Source organism: Hyperolius riggenbachi, chromosome 4, assembly GCF_040937935.1.
Source record: "Hyperolius riggenbachi isolate aHypRig1 chromosome 4, aHypRig1.pri, whole genome shotgun sequence".
Taxonomy (NCBI): Eukaryota; Metazoa; Chordata; class Amphibia; order Anura; family Hyperoliidae; genus Hyperolius; species Hyperolius riggenbachi.
The window spans coordinates 53,744,039-53,759,021 of record NC_090649.1 but is presented as its reverse complement, the minus strand read 5'-3'; the positions used below and the strand labels follow the sequence as shown (position 1 = coordinate 53,759,021).

The window sequence follows — 14,983 nt, the reverse complement described above, 5'->3', positions numbered from 1 at the left end:
GAAATACCAGAAGAGTAAAGGAAATACGAGCTGTCCATGGGGCACAGTGGCCAAGTGGTAAGGCGTTGGTCTAGTAAACCAAAGATCATGGGTTCAATCCCCATCTGTGCCTGTGTGTAGTTTTACCCAGTAATCCTCACTTACTACAAGATATACTATAGAAAATTACAATCATATGAAAATGTGCTATACTGGGGTGACCTATACCTGGCCAATCTATCCTACAAGCACCTATACCTGGGTCCGACGGGGGGGGGGGCTCAATTTTACACCCTTACCCGGGTGCAATTTAGCCTAGAAACTGTCCTGACAGAGGGTTGCAATGTTAGGTGGGGCAAAAGTAAGCAAAAATAAGCAAAAATAAGCAAAAATTAGCAAAAATTTATGAAGGGACATGGTGGCCAAGTGGTAAGGCGTTGGTCACCTATACTAAAGATCATGGGTTCAATCCTCATCCATGTCAGATAAATACTGCCACAAAATAGCATCCCATGCATGCAAAGTTAAAACCCACAGGGTTGGACTGTAAGAGGCTTCAGCAATGTCCATGTGATGCAGTGGCCATGCAGTAAGGTGTTAGCCTAACAGTAGACCTAAAAGCATGGGCTTGAGCAACATCTGGGCCTGAGTGAGCTTTTATCCAGATATCACTAAAGGTGCCCATACATCTAGTGGTGTGTAGGCAGATCAACCAAGAGACAGATCTGTTGGCTGCCCATACACCACAGGCAGATTGCCGATAAATTTAGGCATTAAATATATCAAGAATCGGCCTAGCGACAACACCTCCACTGCTTGCCTGGCTGCCTCCCAAGTGTAAATGTCCCCCCTAGTGCCTGTGCAGTGTAAATCTCACCTGTCCTGCATGCACCTCACATACGTGCCACATGGGGGTGGTGGCAGAGGAGGCCGGGACAAACCGGGAGTAGTGTTTTACACTTTTTTACTGCTGGACAGCGGCTGTGGGTTGGTCATGCTCAATGATCGCCATGCATGCAATCAAGCCAAAGATCATTGGTTTGATCCTCATCTGTGCTTTAATAACTTTTATCCAGATATGACTGAAAACAAAATAAAACTACCATATGTGTGAAGTGAAAACATGACCCTTTCTTGTTTGAGACCACAACCCAATGGAGGGTTGCAATGTCCGAGGAGGAAACATAAGTAGATGAACGATGCCCCTAGGTTCAAGCCCCATCTTTGCCTGGAGATGGTTTGGCCCAGGAATCATAAGGCATAGAAGAAACCCCCAATATATACAGTATGTAAAGTGAGCACATGACCCTACCTGTACAAGGTCAGAAACCCCAGAGGGTGGAAATACCAGAAGAGTAAAGGAAGTATAAGCTGTTGATGTGGCACAGTGGCCAAGTGGTAAGGCATTGGTCTCGTAAACCAAAGATCATGGGTTCAATCCCCATCTGTGCCTGTGTGTAGTTTTACCCAATAATCATTGCTAACTAAAAAATATACTATAGAAAAGTACAATTACAATAATATGAAAATGTGCCTCTTCTCTGATTGTTCCTATTATGGCATATTTACTCTGGTTTCTGATCATTAGACAAAATGAGCCCAAATCACTGAAACACCATTCTTAAACTATTACTCCATTTTTAAGGCAGAAAAGAGTATATTTGTGTCAAAAAGAAATACAAGAAAAATAGAAAATATTCTCTTTTTTTGGAGACTAAAATAGATTGTATTGCATGATCCCAGCAGCGTTCTGAAAATGTATAAATGGGGGTGTACACCTTCCCCTCGATCCCTCCCAAATTACTGTTGGTTTTCTTTCTCTAAGCCCAAAAGATTTATCATAGGCACAGCAAGGATTTATACCCAGTCTAAAAAGTGGGTTGTAACTAGTGTTGGGCGAACACCTAGATGTTCGGGTTCGCGAACGTTCGCCGAACATCGCCGCGATGTTCGGGTGTTCTCGCCGAACTCCGAACATAATGGAAGTCAATGGGGACCCGAACTTTCGTGCTTTGTAAAGCTTCCTTACATGCTACATACCCCAAATTTGCAGGGTATGTGCACCTTGGGAGTGGGTACAAGAGGAAAAAAAATATTTGAAAAAGAGCTTATAGTTTTTGAGAAAATTGATTGTAAAGTTTCAAAGGAAAAACTGTCTTTTAAATGTGGAAAATGTCATAAATGTAATACAGAGAAGAGGTTCCAGGAAAAGGGACCGGTAACGCTAACCCAGCACAAGCAGCAGAACACGTGATGGAACAGGAGGAGGCGCAGGAGGAGAAGGCCACGCTTTTTGAGACACAGCATCCCAGGCCTTGCATGAGGACAAATAGCGTGCGGATATAGCAATGCTTTTTTCCGCCATGCAGTCATAAATGTAATAAAGATGAGAGGTTCAATAAACAGGGACCGGAAACGCTAACCCAGCAGCAGCAGCAGCAGCACACGTGATGGAACAGGAGGAGGCGCAGGAGGAGAAGGCCACGCTTTTTGAGACACAGCATCCCAGGCCTTGCATGAGGACAAATAGCGTGCGGATATAGCAATGCTTTTTGCCGCCATGCAGTCATAAATGTAATAAAGATGAGAGGTTCAATAAACAGGGACCGGAAACGCTAACCCAGCAGCAGCAGCAGCACACGTGATGGAACAGGAGGAGGCGCAGGAGGAGAAGGCCACGCTTTTTGAGACACAACATCCCAGGCCTTGCATGAGGACAAATAGCGTGCGGATATAGCAATGCTTTTTTCCGCCATGCAGTCATAAATGTAATAAAGATGAGAGGTTCAATAAACAGGGACCGGAAACGCTAACCCAGCAGCAGCAGCAGCAGCAGCACACGTGATGGAACAGGAGGAGGCGCAGGAGGAGAAGGCCACACTTTTTGAGACACAGCATCCCAGGCCTTGCATGAGGACAAATAGCGTGCGGATATAGCAATGCTTTTTGCCGACATGCAGTCATAAATGTAATGCAGATAAGAGGTTCAATAAACAGGGACCGGAAACGCTAACCCATCACAGATGGTCATTGTTCATGTTACTTGGTTGGGGTCCAGGAGTGTTGCGCAGTCGTTTCCAATAAAGGATTGATTCATTTTAATTTGAGTCAGACGGTCTGCATTTTCTGTGGAGAGGTGGATACGCCGATCTGTGACGATGCCTCCGGCAGCACTGAAACAGCGTTCCGACATAACGCTGGCTGCCGGGCAAGCCAGCACCTCTATTGCGTACATTGCCAGTTCTTGCCAGGTGTCTAGCTTCGATACCCAATAGTTTAAGGGTGCAGATGGATTGTTCAACACAGCTACGCCATCTGACATGTAGTCCTTGACCATCTTCTCCAGGCGATCGGTGTTGGAGGTGGATCTGCACGCTTGCTGTTCTGTGGGCTGCTGCTGCATGGGTGTCAGAAAATTTTCCCACTCCAAGGACACTGCCGATACCATTCCCTTTTGGGCACTAGCTGCGGCTTGTGTTGTTTGCTGCCCTCCTGGTCGTCCTGGGTTTGCGGAAGTCAGTCTGTCGGCGTACAACTGGCTAGAGAATCTCCTCTCTAAAGTCTCCACAAGGGCCTGCTGGTATTCTTCCATTTTGACCTGTCTGACTCTTTCTTCAAGCAGTTTTGGAACATTGTGTTTGTACCGTGGAACCAGAAGGGTATAAACCCAGTAATTGGTGTTGTCCAGAATGCGCACAATGCGTGGGTCGCGTTCAATGCAGTCTAGCATGAATTGAGCCATGTGTGCCAGAGTCCTGCCAGAATCCTCATCATCCTCTTGTGAGCGTTGTGATAGTTGTTGTGATGCATCATAGTCGTCACCTTCTTCCTGGTCTGCTTCTGCTGACCATTCGCGCTGAATTGTGGAAGTCCAAAGTGCACCGCTCTGGCCCTCGTCAGTGGTGGCAGGAAATTCCTGCTCCAACTCCAGCTGTTCCTCCTCCTCTTCTTCGTCATAGCTGCTGGGGCCAGCGTTTCCTGATGCGGATGGCCTGATGTTGGTACCATCACGCTGATCGTTTTCTCCTTCCGATTCCCCCAGTTGCATCATGACAGCTGTTTCCTTGATTTTCAACATTGACCTCTTCAGTAAACACAGCAGTGGTATGGTAATGCTGACTGAAGAGTTGTCACTGCTCACAAGCAACGTGGATTGCTCAAAATTTTGGAGGACTTGGCAGAGGTCCAACATGTTGGCCCAATCGGATCCACAGAAGCTTGGCAGCTGTCCGGATGCGCCTCGGTACTGCACCGTCATGTACTGGACCCCTGCACTCTTCTGCTCGCAAAAGCGGGCTAGCATGTGCAGCGTAGAATTCCAGCGCGTAGGGACATCACACAGCAAGCGATGGTGGGGGAGATTGAAGCGCTCCTGCATCTTGGCGAGTGCCCCCGAAGCAGTACTGGAATTTCTGCAATGTTTGGCCACTCGTCGCACCTTCAACAGAAGATCGGCCACGCCTGGTTATGTCCTCAGGAACCGCTGAACTACTAGGTTCATCACGTGCGCCAGGCAAGGGATGTGTGTCAGCTTAGCCAACCTTAAAGCGCGAATGAGATTACTCCCATTATCACACACAACCATGCCCGGTTTCAGGTCCAGCGGTGCCAGCCACAAATCCGTCTGTTCCTTTATTCCCCTCCAAATTTCCTCCCCTGTGTGCTGCTTATCCCCAAGGCAGATCAGCTTCAGCAACGCTTGCTGACGCATGCCAACAGCTGTGCTGCACTGCTTCCACGATCCTACTGCTGCTGGGTTAGCGTCTCCGGATGAGGTACAGCTTTGAGATGCGTTGGAGGAGAAGGAGTCAGAGAGGTAGGTGCTGCTGTTGTTATCCAGTGGGAGGGACGGCGGTGCAGCTGTTTGCGGTGTGGGCAACACCCGCGTCGTAGCAGGTGAGGAATCGCTGCCAGGCTCCACAAGGTTCACCCAGTGCGCGGTAAGGGAGATGTATCGACCCTGGCCGAACGCACTCGTCCAGGTGTCAGTGGTGAGGTGAACCTTGCAGGCAACGGCATTCTTCAAGCTTCGGGTTATTTTGCTGACCACGTGCTTATGCAACTCAGGCACTGCAGAGCGCGCAAAGTGGTAGCGGCTGGGAACCACGTAACGTGGGATGGCCACTGACATCATGCCCTTGAAGCTGTTTGTCTCCACCACTCGATATGGCAGCATTTCGCAGGCCAGAAGCTTGGCTATGCTGGCTGTTACTGCCACGGCCCGGGGGTCATTTGCTGGCAATTTCCTCTTGCGATCAAACATCTCCGAGACAGACAACTGAATCGTAGGGCTGCACACTGAAGGGCTGTTGGTTGTTGTGTTTGATGAACACTGGGAGACCTCAAGAGCACTACTCCGGAAAGTGACAGTGTCGGCGTCTGATGTTTGTGAATGTTGTGAACCACGCAATGGCTGGGCTACTGCTGCTGCTGAGGCGGGTCTGGTGGTGAGTCTGGTGACCCCAAGGGAGGCAGTGTTGCTGGTACCCTGTCCTGCCGCGTTTGCCCACAGAGTGGGATGTTTGGATAGCATGTGGCGGCTCATGCTGGTGGTGGAGAGGTTGTTAATACTTTTCCCCCTGCTCAGGCGGGTCTTGCACACCTTGCAAATCGCCATAGTACCATCCTCAGTGCAGTCTTCAAAGAAAGCCCAGACTTTGGAGCACCTGCCTTGCTGGCGATTTCTGTTTGCGCCTCTTTTGCCTCTCACTTGAACTTCCACGCTTGTGGTGCCTGAAATTGCGCGCCGCCTACCTTGTGGCACAAGGCGAACTCGTGCAGCAGTGGGTTCTTCAACAGACTCATCTGTGCTGCTGCTACGACGGCGATGTTCTCGTTCACAAACAAAATCTGGGTCTATGTCCACATTGTCCATACCCTCCTCTTCCATCTCCTGAAACTCGTCATATGTCATTGTGGGGGGCCGCCGCCGTGGAGTAGAGCTCCCCAGAACAACCTCTGCGCAGCTCACTCCAACGTCGTCTTCCAGATCTTGTCGGCCGACCTCCTGCAATTGCAACCCCTCCTGCCCAACTTGCTCTGGGATTTGGGTTTCCGAGTCCTCCTCGGACTCGCCTTGTATTTCAGTGCGCGGTGCATTTCCCACAGTTAATGGTTGTGAATCCGGGCACAACATTTCTGGCTGTTCCTCCATTGACCTTTGAAAGGTGGAAGTTTGTTGGGCTGGGAATAGCTCCTGCGAATACCCCATTGTGTCCTGAGGTAATTCATCGGACTGGTTATCTGGCAGTTGTGTGCGTGGTGTCGCTGCCGGTTGTGTCAGCTTTGTGCCCACTGGCTCCTTGTAACTGGCTGAGGACTCGGACCTCGTGCGTGATGTGCTGGTGCTGCTTAACCCACTGCTGGACGCTTGAGAGGTCATCCAAGTAATTATCTGGTCCTGTTCTTTTGGATTTGTGAGGGTTGTTGTCCTGGACAACATGGGCAGTATTGAGTGGGTTTTCTTGGGTGCTCCCCTGTGGCCTGTACGTGAACCGTCAGGGGAAACACCTCTTCCCTTGCCCCTCCCTCTTTCATCGGATTTCTTCCTCATTTCACTTATCCTTAAAGTACACGCTGACTGGCAGCAGTACAGTGGCAGTACAAAAATGCTATACAGTGGTGGGTGAGCGGTGTACCACTATTCCCAGCAGCGACACAGAGCACAATGCTATACAGTGGCGGGTGAGCGGTGTACCACTATTCCCAGCAGCGACACAGAGCACAATGCTATACAGTGGCGGGTGAGCGGTGTACTACTGTTCCCAGCAGACACAGAGTGGCAGTAAACACAATGCTATATAGTGTGGCTGAGCAAGGTACACAGAGTGGCAGCAAACACAATGCTATATAGTGTGGCTGAGCGAGCGGTGTACTACTATTCCCAGCACACACAGAGTGGCAGTAAACACAATGCTATATAGTGTGGCTGAGCGAGGTACACAGAGTGGCAGTAAACACAATGCTATATAGTGTGGCTGAGCGAGCGGTGTACTACTATTCCCAGCAGACACAAAGTGGCAGTAAACACAATGCTATATACTGTGGCTGAGCGAGGTACACAGAGTGGCAGTAAACAGAATGCTATATAGTGTGGCTGAGCGAGCGGTGTACTACTATTCCCAGCAGACACAGAGTGGCAGTAAACAGAATGCTATATAGTGTGGCTGAGCGAGGTACACAGAGTGGCAGTAAACACAATGCTATATAGTGTGGCTGAGCGAGCGGTGTACTACTATTCCCAGCAGACACAGAGTGGCAGTAAACACAATGCTCTATAGTGTGGCTGAGCGAGGTACACAGAGTGGCAGTAAACACAATGCTATATAGTGTGGCTGAGCGAGCGGTGTACTACTATTCCCAGCAGACACAGAGTGGCAGTAAACACAATGCTATATAGTGTGGCTGAGCGAGCGGTGTACTACTGTTCCCAGCAGACACAGAGTGGCAGTAAACACAATGCTATATAGTGTGGCTGAGCAAGGTACACAGAGTGGCAGTAAACACAATGCTATATAGTGTGGCTGAGCGAGCGGTGTAGTACTGTTCCCAGCAGACACAGAGTGGCAGTAAACACAATGCTATATAGTGTGGCTGAGCGAGGTACACAGAGTGGCAGCAAACACAATGCTATATAGTGTGGCTGAGCGAGCGGTGTACTACTATTCCCAGCAGACACAGAGTGGCAGTAAACAGAATGCTATATAGTGTGGCTGAGCGAGGTACACGGAGTGGCAGTAAACACAATGCTATATAGTGTGGCTGAGCGAGCGGTGTACTACTATTCCCAGCAGACACAGAGTGGCAGTAAACAGAATGCTATATAGTGTGGCTGAGCGAGGTACACAGAGTGGCAGTAAACACAATGCTATATAGTGTGGCTGAGCGAGGTACACAGAGTGGCAGTAAACACAATGCTATATAGTGTGGCTGAGCGAGCGGTGTACTACTATTCCCAGCAGACACAGAGTGGCAGTAAACAGAATGCTATATAGTGTGGCTGAGCGAGGTACACAGAGTGGCAGTAAACAGAATGCTATATAGTGTGGCTGAGCGAGCAGTGTACTACTATTCCCAGCAGACACAGAGTGGCAGTAAACAGAATGCTATATAGTGTGGCTGAGCGAGGTACACAGAGTGGCAGTAAACAGAATGCTATATAGTGTGGCTGAGCGAGCGGTGTACTACTATTCCCAGCAGACACAGAACAGTAAACAGAATGCTATATAGTGTGGCTGAGCGAGGTACACAGAGTGGCAGTAAACAGAATGCTATATAGTGTGGCTAAGCGAGCGGTGTACTACTATTCCCAGCAGCGACACAATGACTGGGGGGACCCTGGCTAGCGTGGCTGGAGCGTGAACTACCCTGCCTGCCTACCCAAAGCTAAACCCACAGACAAATGGCGGAGATATGACGTGGTTCGGGTATTTATTTACCCGAACCACGTGACAGTTCGGCCAATCAGAGCGCGGTCGGGTCCGAACCACGTGACCCGTTCGGCCAATCACAGCGCTAGCCGAACGTTCGGGGAACGTTCGGTCATGCGCTCTTAGTTTGGCCATGTGACCGAACAGTTTGGCCGAACACCATCAGGTGTTCGGCCGAACTCGAACATCACCCGAACAGGGTGATGTTCTGCAGACCCCGAACAGTGGCGAACACTGTTCGCCCAACACTAGTTGTAACGACCAAAAATAAAAAAATTCCAAAAAATGGTTACTGCTCCAAAAATATACCTACTCTGGGTGCTGTTGCCTACTGCAACTGGAGGAACTGTGCAGTGCCAGCAGGATTGTGGGAAGTTTTATTTTTGCTAGATACTGTAACAAGCTTATCTCAGCATGCAAATAACAGAAAGCTTCCTCTTTCAGATAAGATACGAATACTATGGCCAGAAGTTGATGTAAGCGTGTTGTCTAGGTGATGTTTTCTGTGGGAGGGACAGTAAGCTGTGGCGGTAGGGAGAGAAAATTAACGGAGCTGGGTTGAAAAAAAAAAAAAAGATAAGGACAAAAATGATGTCACTTTTGGCATCACAGAAAAAACAGTTAAGATGGAAACCATCAAAATATGTCTTTTTATATCACATTTCTCCAAATTCTGACAGTGAACACTAAAAACAACAGTATAGGTAAGCTAAATAAGTAATTTCTTACTGGACGATTTATTTTTCCCAGTTAATATGAAGTTTCATTCCATTTGCAGTGCATTCCTCTGATCTGAAAAAATCAGAGGGAGCTCAGGCAGTAATTACTGTAACAACATGAGGCAATGGAGGACACTGCATGGGCCACTGGATGGTGCTATAATAAAAGTGAGTGATGGAGGATACTACAGGGAGAACCTGAGAGAGCTGTGACAACAGGAGGAAAGAGAGGGCATTACTGGAATGGAGAAGCAAATCTGCATACATGGTAAAAGTATTAGAGGCAGAGGATCAGCAGGGCTGCCAGGCTATTTGCATTGTTTAAAAGGAAATATGCCAGCCTCCAATATCCCTTTCACTTCAGTTGTACTTTAAGGCCTCTTTTCCACGGACAGTTGACCTGTGTGCTCAGCAAGCAGTTACTAGGCAGCAGTCTGCAGTTATCAGGCTGCAGCAAACAGTTGCCAGGCAGCACCAAGCATTTGTGAGAGTTTAAGAGGCATTTCACTGCCTATCAACTGCCCGTGGAAAAGAGGCCTAAAGGACCAGTACTGTGAAGAATTGTAAAGTTTGAAACCCTCCTTAAACTGGAGTTTGGCTTCCCTGAATTGGAAGAGGCAGATGTGCTCTCTCATGTATGGAGCTACATATGGCCAGTGTTTCGGCAGGTTTCCTTTCTGCAGCCGATGTTCCTCTTGTGTCTCATTCTGATCTCTCTCTCCAGCTGGGCAGAGGCAATTCTTGCAAAGCTTTGCAGGATGTAGAGTTGTACTGGATGTTCTGGAGTATTGCCGTGAGAAGGGTTTGCCTACCCAGCACTTAAGTCCCGCCGGGCCTGGAATTATGCATGTCTCCTACTGCCTGCGTTCTCTACAGGGGACACTGGGCTGAGTAAATAGAGCAAATTTTGACTTTTACAAAGTGATATATAAACAAAAACGTAATAAGTATCTCTGGTGATTAACCTCTTGAGGGCCGCAGTGCTAAACCCACCTAGTGACCAGGCCATTTTTAGTAAAATAGGCCACTGCAGCTTTAAGGCCAAGCTGCAGGGCCGCACAACACAGCACACAAGTGATCCCCCTCTTTTCTTTTCTTTTTTTTTTTTTAATAAAAATACCTGTTGCTTTAAATTGTATCCCTCCCTTCCTCCTTCCAGCCGGCCAATCATGGCGATCGGCTGTCATAGGCTTCTGCCTATGAGAGCCGATCACTCTCTTGTCCCCCAGGGGGACAGCCGTGTCACATGGCTGTCCCCAGTACAGCGCTGCTGCTGATCGCAGCGCTGTACATGTAAATACACGGCGATCGCCGCTCGGAGACAGAAGGTGGAGCTCAGCTCCACCCACCAAGCGGGAGATGCGCGCGCAGCCTGCGCGCGACCCCTGCAAACTGCTGCCCCAGAACTTTACGCCAATCGGCGTTAGCTGGTCCTGGGGCTGCCGCCGCGCCCACGCCCATTGGCGTGACACGGTCGGCAAGCGGTTAAAGGTGGCAGGGAGTGCCTGAAATCATGCATGCACAACTGGAGTATACTACTAAAACATGCATATACTGACCAGTAAAAACATTAAAGTGTACCTGTCACATAAAGAGAATTTATACTTACCTGGGGCTTCTACCAGCCCCCTGTAGTCCGTCAGCTCCCTCTGTGTCTGACCAGTCCCCTCCATTCTGCACTGTCAGCCCAGTGTGCAACTGTGACTATTGCGCACATGTGACCCTGGTTGCGCGCCTCCAGGATGGCACACTCGTCTCCACTGCCAAAACCTCATCTTCCCCATTGCCATCAGCCACCGCTGTGTATTGATCTCTGCAGCGGTGGTTCCTATCATGTGATTCGCCGATAACCTACCGGCAAGTCACATGTGAGAGACACCGGCTGCAGGGACAGATATACAATGGTGGCTGATGACGAAGGGAAAGAGGAAGCTTTGGCGCTGGAGGCGAGTGGAGGGGTGAGTGACTCTCTTACTGTGCTGGTTGTCTACTCTCTACTCCATGTGCTGGCTGCCGCTGACCAACACTCAACTGAGGTGCTCTGAGGGTGCTATTGAGAAACTATATGACCCCTCCCCTGCTCACATCGCTCTAGCACTGTGGCTGTCTCCTCCCCAGCCTATACCTCTCTGACACTGCAGCTGACCCCTCCCCTGCTTACACCTCTCTGACACTGCAGCTATCCCCTCCCCTGCTTACACCTCTCTGACACTGCAGCTATCCCCTCCCCTGCTTACACCTCTCTGACACTGCAGCTGTCCCCTCCCCTGCTTACACCTCTCTGACACTGCAGCTTCCCCCCCCCCCCTCTTACACCTCTCTGACACTGCAGCTCTCCCCTCACCTGCTTACACCTCTCTGACACTGCAGCTGTCCCCTCCCATGCTTACACCTTTCTGACACTGCAGCTGTCCCCTCCCCTGCTTACACCTCTCTGACACTGCAGCTATCCCCTCCCCTGCTTACACCTCTCTGACACTGCAGCTGTCCCCTCCCCTGCTTACACCTCTCTGACACTGCAGCTGTCCCCTCCCCTGCTTACACCTCTCTGACACTGCAGCTTCCCCCCCCCCTGCTTACACCTCTCTGAAACTGCAGCTCTCCCCTCACCTGCTTACACCTCTCTGACACTGCAGCTGTCCCCTCCCCTGCTTACACCTCTCTGACACTGCAGCTATCCCCTCCCCTGCTTACACCTCTCTGACACTGCAGCTGTCCCCTCCCCTGCTTACACCTCTCTGACACTGCAGCTGTCCCCTCCCCTGCTTACACCTCTCTGACACTGCAGCTATCCCCTCCCCTGCTTACACCTCTCTGACACTGTGGCTGTCCCCTCCGCTGCTTACACCTCTCTGACACTGCAGCTGTCCCCTCCCCTGCTTACACCTCTCTGACACTGCAGCTGTCCCCTTCCCTGCTTACACCTCTCTGACACTGCAGCTGTCCCCTCCCCTGCTTACACCTCTCTGACACTGCAGCTGTCCCCTCCCCTGCTTACACCTCTCTGACACTGCAGCTATCCCCTCCCCTGCTTACACCTCTCTGACACTGCAGCTCTCCCCTCCCCTGCTTACACCTCTCTGACACTGCAGCTGTCCCCTCCCCTGCTTACACCTCTCTGACACTGTGGCTGTCCCCTCCGCTGCTTACACCTCTCTGACACTGCAGCTGTCCCCTCCCCTGCTTACACCTCTCTGACACTGCAGCTGTCCCCTTCCCTGCTTACACCTCTCTGACACTGCAGCTGTCCCCTTCCCTGCTTACACCTCTGACACTGCAGCTGTCCCCTCCCCAGCTTACACCTGTCTGACACTGCAGCTGTCCCCTCCCCTGCTTACACCTCTCTGACACTGCAGCTGTCCCCTCCCCTGATTACACTTCTCTGACACTGCAGCTGTCCCTTCCCATGCTTACACCTCTCTGACACTGCAGCTGTCCCCTTCCCAGCTTATACCTCTCTGACACTGCGTCTGCCCCTCCCCTGCTTACAACTCTCTGACACTGCAGCTGTCCCCTCCCCTGCTTACACCTCTCTGACACTGCAGCTGTCCCCTTCCCTGCTTATACCTCTCTGACACTGAGCTGTCCCCTCCCCAGCTTACACCTCTCTGACACTATGGCTGTCCCCTCCCCAGCTTACACCTTTCTGACACTGCATCTGCCCCTCCCCTGCTTACACCTCTCTGACACTGCAGCTGTCCCCTCCCATGCTTACACCTTTCTGACACTGCAGCTGTCCCCTCCCCTGCTTACACCTCTATGACACTGCAGCTATCCCCTCCCCTGCATACACCTCTCTGACACTGCAGCTGTCCTTGTCAGGTCTTGGTGCACCATTTAACTTGATATCTATAGAGCGCTTGAAGGGGCCCTGTGTAAAGCTTGCACTGGGGCCCAGAGCTCCTAAGCTACGCTACTGGGTCTTTCTGCTATGCCTGCACATCCCACACTGATATGTATTGCTGAAATCAGCTCAGCAATGTGCAATTTGTGTGCAGCCCTCCATGATGTGAGCACGGAGGAGTGCTTGCTGTCATTCTATAGCAATCTGTGTCTATGTTTATTCATATACAGCTGGTTGTGAAGCACTATCTGTTCTGACTTCTTTCTCTCACTGCCAGCATTACGTTTGTCAGCTAATTGTGCTGCAGCATCTCTGTTGTGAGATCATACGTATATATGTGTCCAGATAGACTACAGCGGCTCCTACCTGGACGACTATAGTTGTCCAGTTTGGATTAAGAGGTTACATTAATATATTTCTTTCTTTGAAATGTTATTATGAAATAAAACTGATGATGATAAAAAAGGACCAGTGTGGTTTTCATAATAAAACTGCTTCTTAAGCTTTTGAATTTTTTGTGATATGCTTAACTAGGGGCGTGGCTGGGCATATCTAGCAGTGTAGAAGGGGTTTGCTACTCTTTCTAAACTCAAAAAGTTGGGAGGTATGGTATATACTGTGAAAATATGGGCTTTTGGTCATTCATGGCTCTTTTCCAGGTTCACGGTTGTCTTTCCTTTTGTTAATTACTAACCCTGCATTACCAGGAACACCTCACTGGACCTGGCGTTCTAGAGAAGCTCTGATCCAGCTATCTAGCCATCACAATCTGGCCTGTGCAAAGATGCTTACGTTAGATCCAACAAATCACATTAAAGATAGAACTGTCCACTAGCTGTCTCATATCTCCCACCCCTTGACAAGTGCCATCATAACACATTGATCAATGTTTTTCATCTCACCAGTAGTCAGTCGTTTGTTGTGCCTGATTGGTGCATGCGTAAGGGGGTACTTGAGATAATTATACCACGGAAGATACTGGCACTATATAGATTAAAAATAATAATTATTATACCAGGGGTTATTTGGCAAGCAGAGGTTTTCATAAGTGGGTACATAACACCATAGTGTCTAGAAACACTGTCCTATAGCATGCTCCCTGCATCAAGACACGTCCTTCTACGGACTGGCACACTGCAGTGACATCGCAGTATAATCCCAGCAGCCTAGCACAGTCGGTAAATTGCGCAGTAAGGCTAGAAGACAAGGCGGGGAATGAGGCTGCCTGTGACACTGATTACTTGGTCGTTTCAGCCATGACGCCGTTGATATCAGCACTTCGGAGCACAGAGATAAGGAAATTGTTGTGGGCAAAATGATCACAAATAAATTAGGCTGTGCACCAGGAAGATAATTTCTACATAGCGGGATAAGGTGTTAGCTGATGGAGGCGGTGAGATAAGTGCCTCTGCTGCACAGCTGTGTATTAAACGACATTGCTCCCTCGGGAAGATGTTTCCGCGCTTAAAGCAAACCTGAGCTAAAGTTTTCTTGACTTGACCCGGTTTCTTCCATATTCTACCTAGCTAAATGACATTCTGTTACTAGTGCCTAGAGTGACAATCAGCTCACCTTGCTGATTGGAACTCTGGAATCTGCTATCTCTGTGTCATGGGGCTACTTACCAGCAGGGGCGCCTCTAGGCATAGGCAGTACAGGCTATTGCCTGGAGTGCCATTGGTCCTGGGGGGCGCCATGTTGCTGGATTAAGCCCCGCCCCAAAATTAAGCCCCATCCAAAATTAAGTCACACCCATGTGGGTGTTCTATTTCTTGCTTCTGCTGCATCTGCTTAGCGTAAGTTGCAGGCAGCTGACACTTCTGTGCCTTGTGCATCCTTCTTTCATCCTTTGTGCCATCTCTGCCTCCTTCTGTGCCCTTTGTGCCTCCTCCTGTCCCCCTGTGCCTCCTTATGTCTCCTTTGCCTTTATTTGCCCCCCTGTGCTACCTCTGCCCTACTGTTCCTCCTTCAGTCCCACTTTGCCTCCATCTGTCCTCCTGTGCCTCCTTCTG

At 49.8% G+C, this 14,983-nt stretch overlaps 2 non-coding genes across 2 annotated transcripts; both read left to right on the top strand.

Moving 5' to 3' along the window:
• Positions 1-40: 40 nt before the first annotated feature.
• TRNAT-AGU (transfer RNA threonine (anticodon AGU)) lies at positions 41-112 on the top strand. The gene has a single exon. It is a non-coding gene; the product is annotated as a tRNA-Thr (tRNA).
• Positions 113-1,360: 1,248 nt separating this feature from the next.
• TRNAT-CGU (transfer RNA threonine (anticodon CGU)) lies at positions 1,361-1,432 on the top strand. Its single transcript has one exon. It is a non-coding gene; the product is annotated as a tRNA-Thr (tRNA).
• Positions 1,433-14,983: the final 13,551 nt, after the last annotated feature.